This window comes from Podarcis muralis, chromosome 7, assembly GCF_964188315.1.
Source record: "Podarcis muralis chromosome 7, rPodMur119.hap1.1, whole genome shotgun sequence".
NCBI classification, from domain to species: Eukaryota; Metazoa; Chordata; class Lepidosauria; order Squamata; family Lacertidae; genus Podarcis; species Podarcis muralis.
The window spans coordinates 40,000,392-40,011,505 of NC_135661.1; positions in this window are offsets into that span (position 1 = coordinate 40,000,392).

Consider the following 11,114-nt stretch of genomic DNA (forward strand, 5'->3'; position numbering starts at 1 on the left):
ACAGTAAAAAGTACATATCAAGCTACAGTATGCTTTCCTGTGCTCAAAGGAGACATGGCCTTGCATCCTTTGATGTGCCATATCAGAGTAGTCCTTTGTCTGTCATAAGACCCTGTCAAGATGCAACAGAGCTCATGGTTATTTGTGCTCAATAAGCAAAATTTATTACTTTATTTATAGTTTATGTTCCACCTTTCATCTTACTGGATCCCCAAGGCAGCCTTGGTTCAATGTCAGGGCTGTGTTGAGTTCAAGATGGCTTTGATTCCTTGGGATCTAAACACAGTTTAACAATGCATTGGATTTTTCTCACTCCCTCATATTTTTTGTTTCATTTAGGTGTCCCATTTTTAAATCCAGGAGCTGGTCTTCCAGATACTCTTCTTAAGCTTAAGAGCATAAGAAAAGCCTCCTGAATCAGGTCAGGGACCCATCTAGTCCAGCATCTTGTTCTCACAGTGGTCAAAGAGATGCCTATGAGAAGCCAAGAAGCAGGATTTGAGCACAAGAGCCCTCTCACCTCCTGCACTTTTCAGCAATTGATACTCAGAAGCATTAATACCTCTAATCATGGAGGTAGAGTATGGCCATCACAGCTACTAGTCAATGACAGCCTTCTGCTCCCTGAGAATGTCCAATCCTCTTTTAAAGTCATCTAAGTTGGTGGCCATCACTGCCTCTTGTGGGAGCGAGTTCCATAGTTTAACCATGAGTGAAGAAGTACATTTTTTTTATCTGTGCTGAATCCTCCAACATTCAGCTTCACTGGATGTCTGTGAGTTCTAGTGTTAGGAGGAAAGGAGACACCCCTCCGTTCTCCACCCACTTTCTCAGGTTCTTGGATATCTCAAAACCAAAGAAGATTATGATTTACTCCCAGGTCAAAGTTGTGCTTGAACAAAGAAGGAAGTGCATCAATGTTTCCCTTCATTTAACATTTTAGGAACTGCCAAAGAAGATAAAACACACTGGTATCAATTGTATAGCTACCATAATGCTGAAGACTGACTTTTTGCATGATGGTGACTCATAAAGATACTTAAAGCAAGGATAAGGAACCCTTCTCAACCTGAGGGCCACTTTCCCTTCTGGGCAATATTCTGGGGGCCATAGGCCAGTGTTGGGCAGGGCCAGAGGCAATTAGTATGGATTTTTCTTTTGCACAATAGGCTAGTTTCTGCACACGCCCTTCTCTAAACTCCACCCAGACAAGTAAGAAGCAGTATCAGAGTTCCAAGGAAACATACCAGCTGGAATAAAACATTCAAGGAGGGTGCAATCAGGGCAGCTAAGGTATTTGGCCTAGGAAGAGTTCCACAGACCAGATACAAGGTTTTTGAGGGCCCAATTCACCCCCCAGGCATCAAGGAAAAGAAAGAGGCATAACACACAACAGAGGGCTTTGTTTTAAATGTGCCTTTTGAGGCTGACCACTAGTAAGGAAAGTATAAACCCCAATAAGAAGTAAATTCATGTGGGCAGTTCTGAAATGCGACCAAATTTCATAATCTGGAAACATTTATTGATGGAACAGCCCAAGCAACAAAAACAAGATCCAAGGACATGTTGCCTTCTGCTTAATATAGGCATGGAAAACAAGCCCAGATGATAATGGGGAATTAGTACAATGACAACTACCCATAACCCATCCGTGATAGTGTGCAATGTGGAGAGCGCGCACCAGTAGGTAAAATGCCAACCCCAGCCAATATGTATCCTGATCCTGGGTACATTGAATAACATTAAGAACACACTGGATCGAGCCAGTGGCTTCTCTAATCCAGCACTCAATTCTCATGGTGGTCAAGCAGGTGTCTGTAGGAAGCCTGGAAGCAGGACCTGAACACAACAGCACCTGGAATTCCAGAATCATATTTCTTCTGACCAGTGCTTTTTTTCTAGAAAAATGGCACTCGTAATGAAGTTTTTATAGTAAGTGCCACACTTTTTAAAAACAAAAAAAGAGGTGCTGGTACTATGTACTCTTGGGTATCTTCTGGAAAAAACTTCTGACATTGGATCTGGAACACAGATACTGAGGTAAACATAGGCATAGTGGTAAGTTTGTAGCCACTGATATGCACTTGAATCAACTTGCCTGACAACTCCTGTTGCTATGGGGACTGTGGCAATCATGTGAATATATGGAGCCTCCTTCTGTAGGATCAGATCATTGGTCCAGTGCTATCTATTTTGGCTGGCAGTGACCCCACAAAGTGCAGTTTTTTGGTTGCAAGGTTACATAACCATAGTAATAATCATAAGAATTATAATGCATTCACATTTTTCACATTTGGTGGCTGTGCAAGAAGGCAAAGCAATTCTGGAACCAAATAAGAGGTGCAATAAAAAGACAAGCAGAAGCGCAAATAGAACTAGATCCAGTTTTGCTTTGATTGACTTTGTATAATTAAGACAGTTACTTTGCATCCCTCAGTGTGGTTACTGGGAAGCCACAGCATAATCCTAACCACATCTACTCAGAAGCCCTATTGAAGTCCATGGGGCTTTCACCCAGGTAAGTGGGGCCAGGATTGCAGCCTACATGCAGTTGAACTCACTAGGCATTACTTCCTTGTAAGCATGCTTAGCATTTATTCAATTATCTTCTACAATTCTTGCTGCCAGACTTCTTTATGCAAAATATTGGAGACAGTCACATTCCGATAATAATCAAATGGGAATCAAAGTTGTTTGAATGTGCCATTCTGGCAGAACATCCTAGTTACATAAGAGTAAGATAGAGGTGAAGACAGGCCCTCCAGATGTTGTTGGACTCCAACTCCCATCAGTCCCAGCCAACATGACCAATGGCCAGGGTGGTAGGGATGGTAGTCAAGTAACATCTGGTGGGCCACAGGTGACCTACAAATCTGCTAGACCTACAAATTTTAATTTCTCTGAGTTCTTATTTTTATTTTCCCATCTGATTTTGTCCCATTTCTGACCAGTTTGTTAAATTTTTCTTAAAAATTAACCACAAAATTTGCCAGCATTTTAGAATGCACATTTTTGTATGAATTTTTGACTAGGTAAGAAAGTGTTTTTCAAGCAATTTCTCCTACTATGATGCATCTGGAGGGTGCCTCTTGGAGTAAGAGAAGGTAGACAGAAGTGAAAATATTTTCAAAGAGAACTGGAAAGCCTTTATTATTATTATTTTGCATAGTAGTGCACATCCTCTAGAAAATCTAGGCTGTTTATTTGCAATGCTCTTGATTTAGAGTTTTTGTGCGACTTTAAGAATAAGAACATTAAACAGTGTGCAATATTACAGTACTATTATGAGTATTGTCAAATGCAGGCTCCCTCAACCTCAGCCTTCCAGATGTTTTGAGACTACAATTCCCATCATCCCTGACCACTGGTCCTGCTAGCTAGGGATCATGGGAGTTGTAGACCAAGAACATCTGGAGGGCCCAGGTTGAGGAAGCCTGGTCAAATGCTTACTGCTTATTTTCAAAGTTATTTGATTAATTCTGAAAGCGAAAAAATGCTTAGTAATAATTCTCCTTTTTGGTACTTAAATTTGAAAAGAGATCCCACATGCTTCATGCTTTCTCTAAACCCTTCTGCTTTCCATTCAGAAAAATCAGACGCCAACCAGGAAGCAAGATGGAGATTTGGGTTTATTGGATTATTAGCCCTGGAGCAACATGAAGCTTCATATTTTTGCAATATGACGTTTTGCAGGAGGAGAGATTTTGCGAAAGGTCAGTGGAAGTGTCAAACCTCAAGAGCATATTACACAAGCGAGTGCTGAACTGCTGCTGCTTCATCTGACCTTTTTACCTTTATAGTCCACAGATCTCTGACAACAATGATTCTATGGTTCTAACAGACTTGGCTTTTTGGGGTGTGAGAGTGTGTGTGTGTGTTATTTAACCAAGAGTAAGCGGTCTCCAATAAGGACCAAGCAGAAATGACTCAGGGAGGCTGGAACCCATTGAGACTGATAGGGCAGAAGGCAGGGAGGCCAACAGTGGGTGAAGCCAGAGGCCACATTCTCCCCATACATTTAAAGCACTGTAATGCCGCTATGAAGTCCCCAAAGAATTCTGGGAGCTGCAGTTTGTTAAGGATGCTAAGATTTGTTAGGAAGCCCCTATTCCCCTCCACGGGCTGCAGGTGCTTCACAGAGCTACAACCAATACCTCTTCCCAGGAATCTCTGGGAATTGCGGCTCTGTGAGGGGAAGGGGGGAGGTCTCCTAACAACTCTCAGTGCCCACAACAAACTACAGCTCCTATAATTCTTTGGGGGAAGCCATGACTGCTTAAAGTGGTATCACAGTGCTTTTAATGTATGGTGGGAATGTGGCCAGAGTCAATGGCAGGCAGAGCAAGGTAATTTTAGTTTTGTTCCCACTGTCCCCCATATTGAGTGCAACAAATACAACTTTGAGACCAAGGAGAAGGAGGAAGCCGACAGCCACTGCAGCCCTCCGGTAGGGATGGTGGTGGGAATTCAACTCAGTTCACATTTAAAGGTGAGCTTTTTGTATTTGCCCTGTGTGAAATAACATGCAAGACAAAACACAGCCACCTTTTGAAATTCATGCTTTGCCAAATTTTGCAGCCAAGCAATGCATACCAAAATGTATATATTAGGGGAGAGTGTGCATATATTAGTGAAAATAGCATACAAAAGGCATTATATTAAGGAAAATTGTTTGTGAAAATACGTAAGTTAATCAATGTGATTATTAGGAGAAATTAACACTAAAATGCTAAGATTTTTATTTTTTTAACTCCACACACAAATTGTGAAGAAGTGAATTTAAGATGAGAAAAATGAGAACCAGGGAGAACAAAAAATGGGTCAATTTGTCCATTGCTCCCCTCTGGATTGGTTCTAAGTAGGAAGGTGGCTGGCTGGCTGGCTGAGGCGCATCCCCTTTGCCCTAATGTGCCAGCCTCCTCTGCCCCTAGTCTTAAACTGCTGCATTGTATACAAAGCTGTAGCATATGGACTTGTGGCTGGCAGCTTCTTACATTCCTAAATGGAAAGGGAATGGAGGAGGAGGATGAGGAGGTGAGCAAGTAAGAAGAGGTGTAGGAAAATGAAGAATGGATTCCGCCAGGACAATTCTGAGTAAAACAGGGAACAGGGTAGATCCCAAAATATTGAATTGGACTGCAAACTGGTACATTCTGTCCATCTGCTAAAATTAGGAGTCGCTCCAGTGGGAACACAGTTGTGTACAAGAATGTCTTCAGCAAGGTCTTTTGCCAAGCCACTGACGCCCAGAAAGGGAGAGATCTGTCATGTAAAAGCAATCTCAAATGACAGATGGTATAATTATTATTATCTGCTGTACAAGAATGCCTGAAGACCACACCGAACTCTCTGCCATTCACAGGTCTGCCAAAAGGAGCCCTTTTCTGTGCCAAGAGAATTCATATTCCACGCTCATAATAACTCCAAAGAAGGAGGGCTGGCCTAACCTTGAAGTGGCAAGGAGCCGGTGCTCTTGGCAGCAGGTTCAAGAGGACAGACCTCTTCCACTGTGTCCTTTGGGGTGGGGATGGAGAAGAGGGGGAGAGTATTTCCCTCTCTTGCACCAGACACCCAAGTGCTCAAGCTGGTTCTGAGATGAAGTTCACATATGGCACTCAGTTATATTACCATATTTTTCCATGTATAACACGCCCCTTGTATAACATGCCCCCGAAACGACCTATTGTCACAGCCAGCAGCCACAAATCCCCTCCCGATTGCCACAGTGGGAGCCAATCGCAAGCAGCACTAACACCCGCCCAATCGCCACTTGCAATCTCCTGCTCGCAGTGACAACCATTCACCCGTCCACCAAGCCCCAATAAGACGAGCCCCAATTTTACACATAATTTTTGGGGTAAAAAAACTCATCTTATCCATGGAAAAATATGGTACTTTTCAGATTTTTAAAGAATTTGAAATGGCTTTAATCAATGCTTTTTTTCTGGGGGTACGCAGGGTGTGCACATACCCCTAAACATTTTGTGAATCCAATGGTGGCTTCACTTCCTTTCCTGATGATTTTCTGGAGTCCAAATGCAAGTACCCCTAAACATTTTTAAAGAAAAAAAGCACTGGATTTGACTAGAATCAGGATTGGACTGAGGCTATCTGAAAGACTGCATATCCCTATACAAACCTGCCTGGGTGCTAAGTCCCTTGGCATACCCTACAACATTTATCCGATGAAAATAGGGATGTCCCATTCCATAATCTTACTGGGTTGCCTGAGCTACTCTGGGCAGCTTCCGATATATATAAAAACACAATAAAACATTTAAAAACCCTTCCCTATACAGAATTGCCCTCAGATGGCTCGGGGTTGGATAACTCCATACCCTTCAACATTTCTCCAATGAAAATAGTGACATCCTAAGGAAAAGTGGGGCATTCCAGGATCAAATCAGAAACTGGGACAGCTTCTTTAAATCAGGGATGTCCCTGGAAAATAGAGACACTTGGAGGGTCTGTCTTGGCTGCAGTGGCGTAGCGTGGGGGGTGCAGGGGGGGCCGGCCGCACCGGGCGCAACATCTGGGGTTAGGGTAAATCCACGGGTTAGGGGGCGCAAATCCACGGGTTAGGGGGCGCAAATCCACGGGTTAGGGGGCGCAAATTACTTGCCTTGCCCCGGGTGCTGACAACCCACGCTACGCCACTGCTTGGCTGAGCACATGGGGACATGGCTGGAGGCGATAGAGAGTGAGCCTTTTCTGTGGCTGCTCCCATACTGGGGAATTCCCTCCTGAGAGTGCTTAGATTGGCTCCCTTGCTGTTTTCCTTCCACCAGCAGACTAAGCATGCTGATCACTGGGCTGCTGTCAGGGCAAACTGTATTTTAACTTCTGGTTCTAAATTAAATCACCACCATCAGTATAGGGGTTGAGAGAAGGGAAAGCAAAGAAGCCCAACCTATGTCCAAATCTGGTTCATTAGGGTAAATGGGGCAGTGCCCCACTAACGTCAGTCTGCCCTCAGCCTACCTATTGTTTAATTAAGACATTTTGGCACTGAGACAGACCCCAAAATGGTGCCCCCCTCTCTGCCAGTGAAGAAGGGGTGAGGGAATATCTACATCAGGAACAAGGGGGATGGGTGGGTAGAAAGACCAACATTGGGATCTGCTGCCCCATGGATCCTGCCTCCTGAGGCAGTCACCTCATCCTGCCTCATGCATCGGCCAGCTCTCGCAGTTGGGCTGCTGTGGGTATTTCTGCTGCTGTCTTTGGAGCCAATGTGGCTTCTGTGTTGTTGTTTTTATATTGTTGTTGTTGTTTAGTCGTGTCCGACTCTTCATGACCCCATGGACCAGAGCACACCAGGCATTCCTGTCTTCCACTGCCTCCCACAGTTTGGTCAAACTCATGCTGGTAGCTTCAAGAACACTATCCAACCATCTCATCCTCTGTCGTCCCCTTCTCCTTGTGCCCTCCATCTTTTCCAGGGAGTCTTCTCTTCTCTTGAGGTGGCCAATGTATTGGAGCTTCAGCTTCAGGATCTGTCCTTCCAGTGAGCACTCAGGGCTAATTTCCTTCAGAATGGATGGGTTTGATCTTGCAGTCCAAGATCTCCTCCAGCACCATAATTCAAATGCATCAATTCTTCGGCGATCAGCCTCCTTTATGGTCCAGCTCTCACTTCCATACATTAACTATACGGACCTTTGTCGGTAAGGTGATGTCTGCTTTTTAAGATGCTGTCTAGGTTTGTCATTGCTTTTCTCCCAAGAAGCAGGTGTCTTTTAATTTTGTGACTGCTGACACCAATAGACACTATGTAAATACACATTAGTTTAATGTTTTTATATTACAGACATTAAACTAATGTGTATTTACATAGAGTCTATTATTATTAACAAGTAGGATCTGGACAGCAGATGGAGTAATCTTACAAGTCACCTACACCACTGGCTTCCCCAGGATGAGTTTATTGAATTTACAGTGGTTACCTCAGGTTACAGATGCTCCAGGTTACAGACGCTTCAGGTTACAGACTCCACTAACCCAGAAATAGTACCTCGGGTTAAGAACTTTGCTTCAGGATGAGAACAGAAATCGTGCAGTGGTGGCACGGCAGCAGCAGGAGGCCCCATTAGCTAAAGTGGTGCTTCAGGTTAAGAACAGTTTCAGGTTAAGAATGGACCTTCAGAACGAATTAAGTTCTTAACCTGAGGTACCACTGTATATTTAAATTACAGGCATTCTAAATCAGCTCCTCTATGCAAATTAGTGTCCTCTTTTGTCCTCCTTTTTGGGGAATGCATTTCCTCTTTTTAGGACCAAAGCATATGTGGCTGCTGTTAATGAAATGAGGCTCCATCATCTTAACAGTTCCTCTAAATATATGTGCTTGAAGCTCAGGGTCTCAAACAGTCCATACTTTGAGATGTCAGAGTTGAAACAGTCTCTCTAGGCACCTAAGCAAGCCTTGTGTGCTGTTTATGTCTAAGTAAACAGAGGTTTATTGAGCCAGCAGTGCCTGGGTGGCTTCTTAACTTTGGTATTCTGTATGTGTGTGTGTATTTGTACATAAGGAACAGTTACACAACGGTGATGTAATATTACACCACACAGCAGAACGAAGTTGTGTTTTGATGCACCAAAGCTCATGGCTGTGTTTTCCAGGAGCCTTGCCACTCTCCTAAACAAGTTCATCCTCTATGCTAGACACTTTTTCCAGTAATATTTGGCAGAAGGAGATGGGCAAGATTGCATAATGATCTGACAATGAGTCAAAAATGGGGAGGGAGGAGAGATAGAGATTCCTTCCAGAAGATACTATTTCTTTCTATATTTTTAAAAAGGTTGTTGTTAGTTGCACAACCTGCAAGACGCAAATGTCCCAAGACCCACGTTACCACCCTTTAACCTTACATTTGCAATATGTGGTTGCTTTTAATTTTCTACAGTGCCTTATTTCCCCCCCCCCACCTTTTAGGGTAAAACTCTCACAATGTGACTCACAGCAATGAATAAATACAATATATCAAACGAATAAAACTTTAAAGACAAAACCGGTCCATTTAAAAATCAAAACAGTCACAGCTCAGGCTTGAAGCCAAATAAAGCTATCGATAAGAAGCTGAGCTGAATTTAAAATGATCTAATATCCATCAATGAACAATACACACCACCAGGGAAGGGAATTCCAAAATGTGGGGCCACCATTGAAAAGGTCCTGTCTTTAGTACTTGCTGATATATGGTTGTTCTTAGAGGCAAATCAAATAGTAGAACCTCTGATGATGATCCCGGGTCTCAAAATCCCAGACGTCTCCAGTTGAAAGAACCAGATACCATGGGGAAGGATAATACCTCAATCAGAAAGTGGCTGCTAATCCAGATAGACAATACTGGGGTAGATGGACAAATAATTTGACCAGAAGACTAAGGCAGCTTCCTATGTTCTCTGAGACTAGATGTGGCTGAGAGAAGTGGGCGTTGCTGTGTTTGTGTATTCACATGCCAGCAAATAATCATTTTTAAAAGTCACGTACAGCCTCTTAGCACATTGTAAAAAGTTGCTGATAGCAATGGTTTCGTCACTGCCTGTTATGAATTAAATTATTTGCTACCCTCTGTGTAGCTGCTTCTGATTATGTTTCCATTTGCTCCAGGCTGCTATGAACGGAAAGCACTCCACATTTATATAGAGCCACCCCCTGCGGATTCTGGGCTGTTGCAAACTAAACCATTTAGCGCTTCATATATAAAAATTGCTGCTAATCACCCCTTCCGCCTGGCCTGTTCTAGGCTATGCTGTGTGTGCTGAGGAACTCTAGAGGAGTAATGAGCTGGCAACAAACATACCAAAATTTAAAGATGTGAGCAGCCACGATAATCACAGATGGTATCTTCTATATCGCTGAGTAAGAATGATTATTTCATTAAGACTGACAGCTGGTTTTGAAAAATGCCTTGCTGGTAATTGGGTTGAGCACTGACAGCTAACACTGTAGCACCTAAAAACAACAACCCTGAATCAAGTCCTATATTGGGTGGTTTGTATCTTGAATGCATTAGTGATTAAAAAGGATGGAAATCACAGGTGAGTAGGAGGAAGACCAGGATTTACTGTTAGGTCTCTAGGTGATATGAGAAATATAATTCATTGATTTGCATTTATGGTATATCCCACCCTTTCCCCTCCCTTATTTAACCCTCACAACCCTGCAAGGTATGTTTGGCTTAGAGGCAGTGAACAGCCTATGGTCACACGGTGAGCTTCATAGACAAGTGGGGGATTTGAACCCTGGCCTCACTTGATGTGCACTACCTGATTTGTTGCCCCATCCACACTTCTCTTCCTTTAAGTCACCACCTACCTGTGCACAAGGGACACGGGTGGCACTGTGGGTTAAACCACGGAGCCTAGGACTTGCCGATCAGAAGGTCGGCGGTTCAAATCCCTGCAACAGGGTGAGCTCCTGTTGCTCGGTCCCTGCTCCTGCCAACCTAGCAGTTTGAAAGCACATCAAAGTGCAAGTAGATAAATAGATACCGCTCCGGCAGGAAGGTAAATGGCATTTCCGTGCACTGCTCTGATTTGCCAGAAGCGGCTTAGTCATGGTGGCCACATGACCCGGAAACTGTACGCCAGCTCCCTTGGCCAATAAAGTGAGATGAGCGCCGCAACCCCAGAGTCAGCCATGACTGGACGTAATGGTCAGGGTCCCTTTACCTTTACCTGTGCACACACTGTCATCTATGCACATGCAACAGAGGCAGGGCTGTCTTTACCTGGGGATGCAAGGGGTGCAGGGCACCCAGGCGCTGAATTCTAGGGGGTGACAGGCGCCTGCTGCTGAAGCTGCCTAAGCTCTTTATCTATCTACCTGTTATGAAATAATAAGTAATATTGATCAAGCTAGAAAAACAAAATACATATATACTGAGGTACTGTATACCTACTGTTTCACTAAAGGACTTCCGACTTTGTGCGCTCATTTACAAAGACACGCCATGCCAGCATTGGCACTTGTCATTCACAATGGCGGCACTTGTCAGACTTGGGGGTGCTGGGCGGATCTTTGCACCCCAGCGACACATATGCTAAAGTCTCCCCTGAACAGAGGTCTGAAATGCACCCACTTCCGCTTAACCACGGCTTACTTTTTC